The sequence below is a fragment of the Saimiri boliviensis genome, chromosome 12 (assembly GCF_048565385.1).
Source record: "Saimiri boliviensis isolate mSaiBol1 chromosome 12, mSaiBol1.pri, whole genome shotgun sequence".
Taxonomy (NCBI): Eukaryota; Metazoa; Chordata; class Mammalia; order Primates; family Cebidae; genus Saimiri; species Saimiri boliviensis.
In genome coordinates, this window is record NC_133460.1 from 89786650 (window position 1) to 89799428 (window position 12779).

Here is a 12779-nt window from a genome sequence, read left to right on the forward strand (position 1 = left end):
CTAATTGTTTTCAGCATTGGCAGTTAGAATGGTTTTGAGTAAAAACAGTCTTCCAATCTCCTTTGTCAAGGCCATGGTTTCTCTGATGAAGCTGGGAGTGGGCTCCCAGGAGTCAAAAGATCTCTGTCTTAAGGCCAAGGTACTCTTCTTTAATGAGTCCTAGAAGAAGTTTATGACACTCCCTTCTAAGAAGCTTCAAATACTCAGCTGTCATCCCCCTTTGATATAGGGGTAGAGGTTAGCTGAAGACAGGGGGATGAGCTTAGTCATAAATATCCAGGCTTCCTCAAGAATTATCTGAAAAGAGTTTCTCCCTTCTTACCCATTTGCATTAAAATCATCTGGGAGCTTGTTAAAATGCAGACATCTGGATTCTGGTCCTGACCCACTGAATTGGATTTTCTAGAGGGGAGACTGGAATGTACATCTTTAACAAGGTATCTGGATAACTTTGAAATTTGAGAGCTGCTATTTTGGCGTAGAGCCCTTCATTCTACGACTGAGATTGAGGAATTTAAAGTATTCTTCAAAACAGCCCAGTTAGCTCATTGCTGAAGCTAGGACTTGGATCTGACCTGTGTATCAGCTAGCTAACGCTGTATAACCAATTCCCCCCAAACTTAATGATTTTAAAACAGTAAACATTCATTATAGCTCCCACGTATATGGGTAATGTTTTTCGTCTCAACTAGATTCACTCCTGTGCTTATTAACTGTGGTTAAGAGGCAGCTCTTCTGATCTTGGCTGGGCTCTCTTACATTTGGATAAGTTGATTGCATGCTGGTCTGAGATGGTCTCAGCTGGGATATCTGGGTTCTCTTCCATATGGCCTTTTACCTACAGCAGGCTAGCATGGCTGTGCTTACCTAATGCTCACAACATTCTGAAAGTTTGGAAGTGTCCAAGGCTTCTGCACAAAACTGGGAAACTGTCATTTACATTCAATTCTGATGCCAACAAGGAATGAGGACAATCTCTAGACTTAGGAGGTGAGGAAAGAAATTCTAGCTTTCCGAAGAAGATGTTGAAGATCCTTTTCTGTTGTTGTTGAGATGGAGTTTTGCTCTTGTTGCCCAGGCTGGAGTGCAATGGTGCGATCTCGGCTCACTGCAACCTCTGCCTCCTGGGTTCAAGGGATTCTCTTGCCTCAGCCTCCCAAGTATCTGAGATTACAGACGTGCATCACCATACCCAACTAATTTTTGTATTTGTAGTAGTGATGAGGTTTTCCCATGTTAGTCAAGCTGGTCTTGAACTCCTGACCTCAGGTGATCTGCTCACTTCGGCCTCCCAAAGTATTGGGACTATAGGTGTGAGCCACTGCACCTGGCTTGAGGATCTCTTTTTACAAAGGTCTTAGATACAGGGAGGGTGAATAAATCTACCAAAGACCGTCACACAGAGACCTGGGCCTTTTCTACAACAATCAAGTACTTTTAATTAAAACATGTATGTTTGACTGGGCATGATGGCTCATGCTTGTAATCCCAGCACTTTGGGAGACTGAGGTGGGTGGGTCAGCTGAGGTTAGGAGTTTGAGACCAGCCCAGCCAACATGGTGAAACCCCGTCTCTACTAAAGACACACAAAAAATTAGCCACGCGTGGTGGTGGTGGGGGGCCTGTAATCCCAGCTACTCTGGAGGCTGAGTCAGGAGGATTGCTTGAACCTGGGAGGCAGAGGTTGCAGTGAGCCGAGATTGAGAAATTGTGCTCCAGTTTGGGTGACAAAAGCAAGTCTCAGTCTCAAAAAACAAACAAACAAAACAAAACAAAAACACACGCAAAACATATATTTTTGTTTTACAAAAGTTTAGGGAGCATCAGTAGTGAATATTCCCTTGGGTTCCATTTCTAGAATTATTGCTTTTGGATGAAGAATCAAAAATTATATATCTAAAAGGACCTAAGAATTCATTGTTTTGAACCCTAGCTGATACTTTAATTTCCTGATAATGTCCCCTTAATTAAAGTGGTCATCCATCTTCTGCTGAAACACATCACATTACTCCCTAGAGAAATTGCTGCTGTGTGAGGCAGCTCCTTCCAGCCTCAGCGAGGATATTATCATGAGGATATTATTTCTTTACATCAAGCCAACATTTGCTTCTGCATAGATTTCTCATTTTGGTTCTACTTCTGCCCTCCAATGCTACATGGAAGAATGTCTCATTGTCCTCTCAACCTTTTCCTACACCTGAAAACAATTATCAACACCTTTCCTCCTTACTCAGTCTTCTCTACCAACTAGAACAAGTTTCTATGGTTTTTCCCTGGCGTATAGTTTTGTGCTTCCTCAACAATTCAGATTGTTTCCTTAAAAATGTTTCTCAGTGGCAGCCAGGGGTTTTGGGATTAGCATTGCTTTTAGAATCAGATATCCTGAAATTTACTTTGAGATTTTGAGCAAGTTCATAACACCCATGGAACCTCAGTATCCTACTTCAGGAAGTATGGACAGAAATCACCATCAGTGGTGTGGATTTTATGTCAGTTAAACACTACAGTAAACACTACAACATGTATAGAAATGCCTGTCAGGGAAAACCCTCCATATATGTGAATTTCTTTCCTTTTTTACTCCTCTGAAAGACTAGCCTTTGAAGTACCCATTTTTTTTCCTATAATATTTTGAATTTGAATGAACTCTCAGATTTTCTGGGCTACTACTAATACTAAAATTATGAGCATATTTAAATGTCTCCCTGGAATTATGTTTCAAATGGCATTTCATGTGGTAGGAATAGCAAAGTTTTCATTTCTTCCCAGTTGAAGGTAGCTATTATTATTTTGATACTTAGAGATAGTAATTTAAATAAATACATGACCTAAAACTAAGAGATTTAGGTTCTTCTTACCTCTTTTAGATTCAGGCCTTTGAGAAGAAAAAACAAATCTGAACCTGGAAAATAATTAAGGACAAATTGAACACAGCAAGGAGGCCAGGAAAGCAGGCAATAAAGTAGATGTTAACAATAGTGAATAATGTGAAAGTAAAATCCTGAGAGAAAGAGAAAACACAGGTAGAGGGTAATGAGGGAATGTGGGAGCATTGGCTCATAGCAGAATATCAGTTTTGTGTTCAAAGGGTATGGCTTAATATGAGACATTTCTGAATTGCAACATATAAAATGAATAGAATCTGATTGCAGAGGGAAATAGTTGAGGGAATTGACTGCGGAGACAAAAAACGGACTTCAGTAAATACTATGTAAATTGTTTGTATGGTTGTCTGACGTGACTATTAGCTCAGAAAGTGCTCTTCAGTATAAAGAGGATAAAATGAATTGTGGAAATGATTTGTAAATAAAGGTGCTAGACAAATTCAAGGTACAGTGTCCTTCATGCACAGCATACTGAAATGAGACATTATTCCTGTGTGGTTATATTAATTTGTTTTTCTTGCAACAGCAAGCAGGTAACACAAAAGATAGTATGGTATAATAAAAAGAGCATTGAATGGGAGTCAGGGCCCTTGGGTTTGAATTCCAGTTCTGCAGCTGACTAGCTGTGTGACCTAGGAAAGTCACTTAGATTCTCTGGTCTTTAGATTCTCTATGTGTGAAAAGAACTGTCCAGGTCATCGCTAAGGCCGTGCTCAATTATAAAAGTTTATGATTCTCTGATCCTATGTTGTTAAGCAGCTCAGTGTCAGTTTCTTTTGGGAGATTTAGATTTTGGATGGGATTCCTCTCATCTAGGAACTTCTAATCTACTTGAAGAGATAGCCTGGAGTTTTGATGCGCAGGTAAATGGATGAGTAGGTCAATGTTTGAATGAGTTACATCGAAACGATTAGAGAGCAGTAAGAGAAGCCTGTTATTAGAAGCTAATTGGACACTGGCATTAAATATGAAAAAAGAGAGGTGTTTGTAGGATACTGTTTCTCTCTCACTGACTTCCTATAAATAATGGGTTTTTCAGTTTCTTTTTGAAGTGGTTCATAGTTTTTGGTATTGTACTCTTACCCTTTTTTGGCTAAGGATGGCTTCATGGAAAAGAGAATTAGAACAAATTTCGAGAGAAGGATAGAACTTACACAAATTTGGAAAAGGAAGGAGGATTTGTTTTTCAGGTGGAAAGAACAGACCTTTAAAAGATCTGAAAAGGGATATTTATGTGTTCATTCGGCAAATATTCATTGAGCATCTGCTCTTCCGTACCTGGCACAGTATTAAGCACTTGAGGTTATTAAAGAGCGAATTCCCACTATCTAGAAAGACGAGATATATTGATCATGAAATTATACAAATGTATGTTTTCATGCTTTGATGAATGTTGTGGAATAAGAGCCATGAGAGCAGATGACAATGGACCTGGTGCTGTCTGGGGTGGGAAGTGACCAAAGAGGATTTCTCTGAGGAAGTGTGTTATTTCCAGTGATGCCTGACATGTGAGTAGGAGTTCAGTACACACATGAAAATAGGAGGAAGTCCCAGGGGAAGAAGAGTGTTCTAGATAGAGGGAGTATCACGTGCAAAAGCCCTGAGACTAGAGAGTTCATGGCATGTTTGAGAAATGAAAAGGGAACCAATGTAACTGGAATGTGGAAAGTAAGTGGGGAGGAGAAATCTTGGAGGAAAAGGCAGGTGAGAGATGAGCATGGTGCCGCTCATTGGACAGAGTGTAAACGTCAGTGTCAGTATAAGCCAGTTTCTGCATGCTTGACTGGAGGAAATCACTCTATTTTATTAAAGTGTAGGCACTGGGGTCTGTGGGGCAAGCCTCATCTATGATCTCAAATGGATCTTGAGGGGCGTAAGCATGTCTTCCAGAGAGGAAGACACTGACTTGGGAAACAGAAGGCTTGATCATCCAAAGATACAAGTGTCCTGTGAAATTGGAGGCAAAGTCAGAAGGATAAACCTGAAGAATCATACAAAACCATGGCAAAAATAAGGCGGCCCTATTAACTGATAGAGTCTACTAGAATTGCTTTATTGCAAGCATGACACTGTCTGACTATGTTTCTTTCCCTCTCCCTTGTTCATTATAATTAAGGAGACTTAAATGGAAACACTGCCCATACAGTTATCTCTTCATATCAAGTCTAGAAATGACCACGGTTCCCTCTTGTAGTCACCCTGCACAAAACACACTTGAGGCAATTAAATGAGTCAACCCAAGCATTAGTACCTGCTCCCTATCATGAGGATATCACTGCTCCCTAATTATGCATCAGTGATCTTGTTGTCACTGGCTCCCTCCTTCTCAAATTGGGGCTCAAAAACACACTCCTGGGGGTCAGTGGTAAAAAGGGAGTGTAATGCAGAGTGTTTTTCTAGAGGGTCTGCTTTAACTGAAGATTTATGAAGAAATGTATTTTGAGCATAGATGGAGTATAGAATGGATTACAAAATATCCATGGAATTTTAAGGTGAGATTTTTTTTAGAGACCTAAACATATTTGCCCCTGTGTTTAAGATTAAGTCCCCAGATTCCCTGGGGGATGCTGTGTTCTGTCTGGCTGTTGGAGATGCTTTGATGGAAAACTTTGAGAAGCTGTGAGTCTTAAAATGTCTTTTAAAATTTTGTTTTGTTTTGATACTGTTTATAAAATACCATACCCTTTTCACCAAGTTTCCCCCTCCCCCTGCAAGATGGAGTCTTGCTCTGTCACACAGGTTGGAGTTCAGTGGTGCAATCTTGGCTCACTGCAACCTCAGCTTCACAGGTTGAAGTGATTCTCCTGCCTCAGCCTCCTGAGTAGCTGAGACTACAGGTGCCCGCCACCACACACAGCTATTTTTTGTGTTTTTAGTAGAGATGGGGTTTCACCATATTGGCCAGGCTAGTCTTGAACTCCTGACCATGTGATCTGCCTGCCTTGGCCTCCCAAAGTGCTGGGATTACAGGTGTGAGCCACTGAGCCTGGCCACCAAGTTTTTATAGGAATTTTTATGAATTTACTTGCAATGTACTCTTTCATTTTTGGTATTATAACATTGCCTGTTTCAGACTTCAAGTGGAGATGTGTTGAAATTTGAAAAATAAGTGGCATCTACCTACATTGTTCTGCTTTTATAGCCTTTGTTCTCACAGCTCATTTTAAAGCCCTGATTTTGTACTTAATATCCACATTTTCATGGAGTTGTCTCTTTCACTTCTCCTTGAATTCTTTAGATGACCTTGTTTGGATCCTTTTCCACTTCTGCTCTTTTTCTCTTTAAGATGTGGCAGACCAATGCACACTGATCCAGGGCCAAGTGAATTGTATTTTTGTAGGAGGATGAGATAATGTTTCTGTTAGGTTTCCAAACTCTTTCCTAATGACAAGGATTTTTCACCTCTCTTAGCCACAATTTTGGGGGAGGACACATCCTTCAGGCCAGCTCTGGCTTATCCATCATGACTCAGCTCGTGGACGTGCGCCCAATCCAGAGGAACTGATCACTCCTTCCTTTGAGTTGTCCATGCTCCTCTATCTCTGTTGGCACAGGTCTCCCTGTGCTGTACTTACCTGTTGATATGTCTGTCTGCCCATCTAAGTTTTGAGTTTCTGGAGATCCTGGAACTTTGTGCTGCTCACCTTTGTATCATCATACTTTGGCACTGAGCCTTGCTCATGCTGGGTGCTTAATTAATATGAAACTGGCTGGGAGCAGTGGCTCATATGTGTAATCCCAGCACTTTGGGAGGCTGAGGCAGGCGATCACCTGAAGTCAGAGTTCAAGACCAGCCTGGCCAACATGGTCAAACCCCATCTCTACTAAAAATACAAAACTTAGCCAGATGTGGTGGTGGGTGCATGTAATCTCAGCTACTTGGGAGGCTGAGGCAGGAGAATTGCTTGAACCTGGGAGGTAGAGGTTGCAGTGAGCCGAGATCATGCCGTTACATTCCAGCCTGGAAAACAGAGCAAGACTCTGTCTCAAGCAAAAGAAATAAATGAATGAGTAAAACAATTTGAGTTGATTGACTATAAAAAGTAATTTATAATGATTTCAGGATATTTTTATTCACTTGGAAGTACCTAACATCAAAGAGAAAAAGAAGCATAATGTATGGGGATATATTTATAGTCGAGTCTCAGATAAGCCTTCAAGGTAGGGTTGCCAGATAAAACATAGGACACCCATGTAAATTTGAATTTCTGATAGATTTTTAAAAGATATATATATATATATATATATATATATATATATAAACACCAAACATACTTATATGAAAGTATATATTTTTCCGAAATTCATATTATCTGGTGTTCTGTATTATTATTATTTTTTGAGACATTGCTTGTTACTCTGTTGCCAGGCTGGGGTGCAGTGGCATGATCTCAGCTCAACCCAACCTCTGCCTCCCGAATTCAAGCAATTCTCCTGCTTCAGCCTCCCAAATAGCTAGAAATACAGGCACACGCCACCATGCCCAGGTAGTTTTTGCATTTGTAGTAGAGATGGGGTTTCACCATGTTGGCTAGGATAGTCTCAATCTCTTAACATTGTGATCTGCCTGCCTTGGCCTCCCAAAGTGCTAGGATTATAGGCGTGAGCCACTGCACCTGGCCCTGGTGTTTTGTATTTTTATTTGCTAAATCTGGCAACCCTACTTCAAGGTCAAATAGTCCAGCCTCTCCTTCAGATAGGTGTACATCTATGCTAAAATTTAGGTCACAAATTGGTGGCTTTCAGGTGGTATTTGGCTGTATCTGGATCAATAAATGTCTTTTTTGCCATGCAATACATTTCAAAGTTTTGAATATGTTGCCAAAATTGGAAAATGAGAAGATTCACACAAAATCCTGAATTTTCGTGTTCCCTTGAATCTAGTTTTAACACCAGTTCAGCTCTCCTCATCAGCTAAGGGATAGCTCAGCCAATGTTTTAAAGGAGCCTGGGCTTGCTGGCTTCCTTATTTCTACCCAGCAGTGTGGTGACATGTCACCTGCCAAGCATTGTCACGTTGGCACTGTGGCTTTTAGAATTGAGAGGAAAGTGAAACATTTTTTGAGCCTGTGTATCTGTTGAAAGCAGAAAAATAGAAGATAGCCCTGCAAGGCCAAGAGTTCCAATAAAAGTGGAGAAAATCATCTTCTTGGGTAACAGTGTTAAATGCCAGCAAAATGAACCTGGGTCTAAAGAATTCAAATAACAGGGCCTGGTGCAGTGGTTCATGCCTATAATCCCAGCGCTTTGGGAGGTTGAGGTGGGCAGATCTCCTGAAGTCAGGAGTTCAAGACCAGCCTGACCCACATGGAGAAATCCCATCTCTACTAAAAATAAAAAATTAGCTGGGCATGGTGGCGCATGCTTGTAATCCCAGCTACTCTGGAGGCTGACACAGGAGAATCGCTTGAGCCTGGGAGACAGAGGCTGTGGCAAGCTGAGATTGTTCCATTGCACTCCAGCCTGGGCAGCAAGAGCAAAACTCTCTCTCTTTCAAAAAAAAAAAAAAAAAAAAAGAATTCAAATAACAACACTATTTTTTCTTTTACATCTCCCTCATGTGTGAATACTGTGGACTTGAGGATATTTGAGTTATTGATCACTACAGTGTAAGATCCCTGAGGGCAGAGATTTTTCTCTGGTTTTTTTTTTTTTTTTTTTTTTTTTTTCATTGAGGTATTCTAAACCCCACCTAGAATAGTGCTTGGTTCTTAATTGACATTGGATTAATATCTGTTAAATAAAGGAATGGATAATAAAATACTGGAGAGAGATAAAACCTTGATGGCTAGAAATTTTAAACAGGGAAGAAAAATGTTGCCTTTTGCAACAGGATGGCATAGCTTGGGGAATAGCATGTCTTTTTAAAATAAACACGTTTATGCTATAGATGCCTTATATCTCCTGAGGGCAAAGAAAGGTGGCAGCTGGAGGTGGAAGTTCTTGCCTGTGTACCCAGAGCTTAGAAATCTCCCCACCAGTTATCAAGAAACAGGTTCATGGGAAATTTTCTGAGGAAGGAACTGAAGACGTAGGTTGGAAAGGACTCCTTGCTGCTGTGAGACTCTGATTTCTTCCCTGTCTATTACAAATGCCACCACAAACTAAGGGATTCTCCCTGCAGCTCCGCATAGTCCAGCCAAGCTTTCCTACACTACACTTGTGCCTCCAAGGAAAGAGAGGCAGAGAACTCATTTTAAAGAGAACCAGCCTCATTTTATTTGAAAGACAAAGATCATCACGAGCACAATACAGCAGAATATTACCTAAACTCAAGTTTTGAATGAAGAATCAGGACAGTTATACATTAAGTTTGGCTTTCCTATGAAGAGAGTTTATTTCAGCCCATCCTTTCACCTCTACCTGGGAGATACACTGGCTCAAGAGAAACTGGCCTGAACACCGAAAGATCCCGTAAAGTCACATTTTGTTGCCTCTTCTGACTAAGTCTAGTCACCCTCATGTGATCATTATAAATTCACATTTCTTAGAAAGTATCCTGGGGCATGATGAAAATGCATAGGACGAAGAAATGTAGGCAAATGAGGGTTTAACTTCCAGCCACAGATATTAGATTCTAGTTTTACAACTAAATGCGTAGGTAGTGACAGGGAAGCCACAGAGAAATGTAGCATCTCTGTCATTGCTTTCTCTCTCCAGGCTGCCTAGTCCTGGCAGGGGGTATGAGATGCCCATGTCAGTTTCCTAGAGCTGCTGTGACAAAGTCCCATGAACTTGGTGACTTGAAAGAACAGAAATATATTGTCTCAGAGTTCTGGAGGCTAGAATTCCAAAATCAAGATATTAGTAGGCGGGGGCTATGCTCCCTCTGAAACATGTAGCGGAAACCTTCCTTACCTCTTTCTAGCTTCTGGTGGTTGCTGATTTAGATAACATGTTTTAAGTCATCCTTGGCTTGTAGCTGCATCACTCTAATGCTCCATCTTCACATGGTGTTCTCCTTGTGTGTCTTTACCTAGGATTCCCTGCCTGCCTGCCTGCTTATGAGCCTACATTTCTCCTTATGAGGACACCAGTCATATTGGATTAGGGCCCACCCTACCACCCTCATTTTAACTTGATAACATGTCCAAATAACTTATTTCCAAGTAAGGTTACATTATGAGATCTGGGGGCTGGGACTTTAATATGTCTTTCCTGAGGGACGCAAATTCAACGCATAATAATGCCTGTGATTCTCCTGTGTTCTCCTGTTAATCTTTGAAGTTAGGCTTTCCAGGTACAATCTTTTGTTCTTCCTGTGGAATATTCTATTGATTAAATTGCCTCTCTAGTTCTTCAGCTATCAGATGCATTTCTCTGGCAGGCCAATGTAATTAGGGAACTAATTACTGAATCAATAAGGAAAAGAGTGTGTTCTTTCATATTTTACAGCTGTTCCGATGATTCATTTAGTCCTCGCTCTGTGTTTGTTGCTGCTGAATTTGTGCTTGTGGCCCAAAGAGATATGTGGCCATGACATATAGTGGAAGAAGGGAAAGGAGAGGATCTCGATTGGTCTCTGGTAATGTAGGAGGGACATCTTTACCGGAGAAGGCAGGATGTGGCAGGATATGGAAGAGAACATGGCCTCATTTATTTAACTGCATAAACAAGGAATGTTTTTAAAGATGTTCATTGTTTGGAAAACACTTTATTTTAATGTTGCACGAAGCATGTTGGGTTGCAGCCATGCAGGACTACGTAAACCTCCTGTGAACTGATGCAGTGCCTGTCTAAGGAAGGATTCAACACGATCCATGATAATTTCTGTAACATTTTCTTATTTTTGGAAAATTTAATATTGCTTTGTCTAATTCTAGTTTCCTCATAAAAAATACAACTTTAATTCATAGCCTTTTAAAAGGTCATTTGAGAGAGAAATATAATATACACATTATAATTAGAAATTTACTGTCACAAAAATATAAATAGAATAAAATATAGGCTTATGTTACTATTGAAATATAATATTTATTGTTAAAACATCTGAAAATGATGGAAATTTTCAAAAATATATAAATTAACCATAATCTCACAATTCAGAGATAAACCACTGCTAATATTTTGGCATATTTCCTTTTAATATGTTTCAAGTTTTTATAATGCTTTAATATCAATATCAGTAAATACATGTTTTATAACTTTTTGAAATTAATAATGTCATGAGAATTTTAGTATCATTAAATCTTCTAAAACTTACTATTAAATGTTGACATGTGTTTTTTTCATTTTAATTTTAGACCTATAATTTTATAATTACAAAAGTAATATTTGTTGATAATAATTTAAAGAATCTAGAGGATGAAAAGGAGAAAATGCTAATTGCCCATAGTCTTGCCATTGCAAAAATAACTGGTATTAATGTCAAGGCATACTTCGCATGGCAGTATAATAATTGCATGCATTCCTGATTCCCTCATCATGGCATTTTTGACCTTTGTAACCCCAGCTCTTAGTTCAGTTCCTGAAGCTTAGTAGTTGTTTGATATACTTTTAGGGAATGAATAAGTGATTAAATGAAGAAGTGGATGTGTAAATGGAGAGGTTTTTGAGATCCAACTCATGGTAGAATAAAATACATTTCAGACTCAGCAACTTACTGCAGATTAAGAGACAAGGTAGCTAACTCAAAGCCCTTAATGAATAGGAACCCGCTCTTTCTGTTCATCTCAATCAGCCTCCAGGCAAGTAATTCAATTCAATTTTTTTTTCATCAGTCAAACTGAAGAGCTGAAAAAGCAAAACCAGAGATAGGGGAGGCAGGAGGTGGAAAAGGCCTGAATGAGGAGATCAGCAGTGGCCCTCTCGCCCTCTTTATGTTGGAAAGAGCGTGAGAGGACAGGAGCCATACTGTTCTGAAGGGTGACCCAGCAAGAGTGCTGCCACCACCAGCTCCTCCATGATGGAACTGATTTCCCTGGAGGATGGAGACTCTAACAGTGTCAGTGTGACTCTCGTGGCTTTTACCTGGCGTGTCTCAAGAGTTTGCAGCAGAGGAAGACACAATCATGCTGGATTTTGTTGAAAGAATTTAGTACTTTGCTATGTTTGGAATCAGGGTTGGCAGATTCTGAACTTTGGGTTCGAGAAGATTCCATCCAAATTCTCTTTTATACTTAATTGGAAAACATGTCTTAAGTCTAAGCATCTGTCCCTCAGGTACCTGCCATAGGAAGGAGAGTGATCCATTTTTTAAAACTCTTCATGAAAAACTTAGTCTTTGCAATAAAATATATGGATATATTCTTCCCAATGGGATGATCTGGTCCTTATAAACCTGCTCCTTTTCCCTACCTCCCAATATAAATACAGATACAGATAGATACAGAAATATCCATTAATAGATGAGCAGAGGGACAGAAAGAGAGACAGGGAGATGGAAGGACAGACAGACAGTAGCTACCACTTTTGGACAACAACAGTCCTCACATCACTTCTTTTTCTTAAAGGTACTCTCAGAGCTAACCTCCAACACTAGGCTGTATTGGCACCTTTGCTCCTGTTGTCTCACGGCCTGGCTCAAAACATTTTTCCAGGAGGCCTCATTGTTTAATTTCTACCCCTGTTAATCTTTCCCATCTGTCAACGTCTAGAACTTTGGCCCTTGCCCCAGTTTTCCCTTTGACATGGATTACTATGAACAACTTCTTAGAAGCAGACAGTAAATACAGTGGTGGCACCATGGAAGCAGTGATTAACTCTGTCTGGGCAGATTGCAGAATGCTTAAGAGCAGGGATTTAAGGTAATAATAACTGCCCTACCTTCCTTTCAGGATTGTTGTAAGGCTCAAATGTATATGAAAGAACAATATGGTGGGATTATCATTGTTGTTGTTACTATTCCGTTGGCAGTTAGAATCAGATATTTTACTTCTAGATATTCAATTGAAA

The 12779-nt window shown here is 40.0% G+C and overlaps 1 protein-coding gene across 1 annotated transcript in view; it reads left to right on the forward strand.

The window, feature by feature from the left end:
• Nucleotides 1-12779, forward strand: part of SORCS3 (sortilin related VPS10 domain containing receptor 3) — a 616572-nt gene that overhangs the window by 380085 nt on the left and 223708 nt on the right. The window lies entirely within an intron of this gene.